A 3839-nucleotide genomic window follows, 5' to 3' on the forward strand; every position below is an offset into this window, starting at 1 on the left:
AGTGAAGAGGGTTGCAGATATAAACCTTGAATTTATAATTTTATTCTTTGAAAAATAATATATATATATATATATATATATATATATATAAGATATTTAATTTTTTTTTAAATAAGCTAGGAAAAACCAACCTTCTCCAAAAATATTAAGGGAAATAAAATAAAACTATAGTAAAAAAACTAGAAATTTGAATAAATATAGCAAAATAACAAAATTGATCTACACAGAAACATCAAGGCCTGGAACATGATTTCAGAAGATTCAATAGTTTAAAAAGTGATGGATTAGTTATCAATTAAGAAATTTTCTCTAGAATCCCATGAAATAATTCGAGCTCAATTTAACAATCGCATATCTCACCATCTTAATTTTAAAGTGCTAATCTATCTTAGCATGACTAGATTTTTTTTAGATCTAGATTTATTTTACTTATTTATAAAAATATGTGTTAGGTCATTTACATAATTTATTTAAGTTGAATCTTCATTCAGTAATATCTGATTATCACCTAAAGAAAAAAACTTGTGAGGTTAAAAAGATCTCTCTTTACAATAAAACAAGATGATGAATAGATATTTTCTCTAACAAACCAATTCACCCTCACATTCAACAACAAAAAAATTCAACGCATAAACCAATTAATATGAAGGCGATCGTAGTCTATTCTCTGGTCCAAATACTATGCAGCCTAAACATCGTACTTATGAGTGCCTTTTGCTTTATTTTTTGGTTATTTTCCATTGAATTAAATCTCCGGCAATAGAAACCAGCCAAGTCATTTCACTAAGCTTCTATTATATACTTCGATGTGTAAAAATACCAGTCACATAGTCTATCGATGACATTTCTCTTACATATATACTATAATTTATGATTCTTCACACTTCGTCGTCCCCCGGCCCCTTGGTTCATGGAAGATGGAAATATTTACGTGAGTATATATATATGCCCTAGCTAGTTCTATTTAACCCCATGCCAGCTTAATATCTGTCTTCACTCTCGCGTAAATAGACATTGCAGGAGCTCTCACGCACTCTCCCAAACCTCTTAATTACTCGATCAATACCTACTCTACCGTATTGATATTAGAAAGTCAAGAAAAAACATAGAAGGCGTCGGAAAATTGATGGTATCTCTGGCCACCTGGAAAGCTATAGGATCTTGTTAAATGCTATCTGGGGTGATTTAACAATGCATGGTTCCTTGTTCAACGACTCAAGACTTAAGTTTTTTTTTTTTTTATTAAAATAGTTAGTTAAAAATCCCAGCACTTCAAAGTGAGTACTGCTATGTATAACGAAGTTTTTTTTTTTAATGAAGATATTAGACACGCAGAAAAATGACAGTAATAGTAATTTAACTTTATTTTTTGGCAATTTATTTCATATAAGCATTCGTGGTGTTTTTTTTCTTAAGATAAAAAAATTAATTCATCAATATATTTTTTTTCTTAAGAAAAATATTAAACTTAATAATTAATTATTGTGTATTGTGATTATATAAATATTATCTAATTACCAAATCAAAAATTATCATTATTCTTTTTATTTTTTTAACCAAAATAATTTCATGAATATAAATAGTCTTATTAACCAGAAGTCATGTACCTATCTAGTTCTGCAACAAAATAAAATGGCATTTAATCAATATACTTCATGAAAATTAACTCAAGCAAAAATATCTATAAAAAAGCATATAGTATCACAAATAATAAAACTAAACACGATATCTTCTCATTTTAATGATGTAAAAAAATCAACAATAACAAATGAAATTAAATACAACTGCAATTAAAAATTGTATATTCTTATCAAAGAGTTGAAGTATTATAATACAATAAAATATGGATTACGTTTTGAATTATCAATGATAAAATTAGGCAACTTTAATTTTTAAATAATGAGAAAATTAATAAGAGTATCATGAAAAATAATAAAGAATAGGAAGTTGGAAATAATAATTCTATATTGGAGCTCCTATAATGCAAAGCTGCACTCAAAACAATAACTATATTGCATAATTTTCTCTTGCAATATAAAAATACTACATCAAAGCTTTTTAATTTACTAAGAAAACTCAAAGATTAGGTCTACTAAGATATCAATTTTAAAAGAAAATAAATAATATTCTGAGTTATATTTTACAAAGGCCTGGTAACTAAATCATGTATCAATATTTTTTTTTATATATAAAAAGATTATTAATTTATATACCAAATGATCTATATGTTTCTTAAAATTTATTATCTAATAAATTATTAATTTACCGATCTAAAGTCAAGATCAACAAAAAAGAAATTATTTAATTAATTTATTAGGTATTCATTAATTGAGATTATACTTGTAAGTTCATTTTGAATTAAACCTTTAGTTGTACTATTTTCGTCATGCTTTGATTAATGGGCATTTAATTACCCTATTTTTAATAGACTTTAATAAGGATTTGATTAGAGCTAATTTTTTCATTTTCTAAAATTTAAAATGAAATTGAATAAGAGCTTATTTAAAAAAAAAATATTTGAACTAAAATTATTTAAAAAAAATTCATAAAACTGTTCAATTGGACTAATTTCAAATCAATTTTTTTTAGATATTCCGGTTAATTTGTTCTCTCCTAATTCTAAGAGAGGGAGGAATTGGAGAAACTTCCTTTCCTGAGATTCATCTCCTAATTTTTTTATATGCTCAGAACAGAAATTTTAGCGGAAAAGAAGATAAGGAGTGTTTCACATTATATTTTGAAACGTTTTTGAAAAACATTTATTTATTTATTTTTATTTTATTTTTTGCTTTAAATTAATATTTTTTAATATTTTCAAATCATTTTAATGTGCTGATGTCAAATATAATTTTTTTAAAAATATTATTTTAATATAAAAAAATATTTTTAAAAAAACCAGTACTACATTTCCATATACATTATTGCTTTTCGTGAGAGTAAAATTTCGAGCAAGGGACCTAACAAATTTGTTGAAGAAAATGACCAATGTATTGATATCCATCCTCGAGGGCCCAAGGCCACTGTCCCCGAGTCAATGGGTATTGATATGGAGATTGTGGGCTTTTTTTAGATCCATGCTTGAAGAGACAAAAATAATATTCCCTCTGAATTGTCTCTGAGTTAATTGTGGGCTACTTGCAGATCCAATTTCTTAGTTTTTGTTCAGAGAACTTTTGACAAGAATAAAAGTATTATTCATTACCTAATTAATATTTATTTCATGTGATAATTTCTTTTTAACACCATATTAAATCTCTTAATCTAACTATAATATTGTTATTTATGATGGAATTTATGGTAAATTAACATGTAAAATTCTGACCAACGGCTATATCAAGTTTTTAGCTATATTTATATACACCCGGTATAGCTTGATACTTTATGTAGCTGTTCACAAAAGAAAAATCAAAGTTTCTATTTCAGCCACCTAATCTCAAATGTATATTATTTTAATATCATATCTGTAAGATTTCATCATATTTTTAAATGATAGGCCTTCATTAATCTATCGTGCCAAAATATATATTTCTTTAAAGAGCATTTTATACTTTTAAGGATCTTTAATTTCATTTATATTCGTCGTCGTAGTCATCGCCGTCGCCGTCTTCTTCTTCTTCTTTAGATATTGCTTATTCCAACATTATACTCAGCACATTATAGTGTTCCGATTGATTGCTTATTTCGGAAAAGTATATGGTTGACATTTTGATCTTACTCAATCCAGATATTGCAGATATATTATATATGTTCATTCAACAGGGCACCTTACGCGTTAGCAAGACTTTCAAACATAGTGGCTGGCAATTAGCTACCATTCAACAATCCGACTATGTAAATCT

The sequence above is a fragment of the Populus alba genome, chromosome 5 (assembly GCF_005239225.2).
Source record: "Populus alba chromosome 5, ASM523922v2, whole genome shotgun sequence".
NCBI classification, from domain to species: domain Eukaryota; kingdom Viridiplantae; phylum Streptophyta; class Magnoliopsida; order Malpighiales; family Salicaceae; genus Populus; species Populus alba.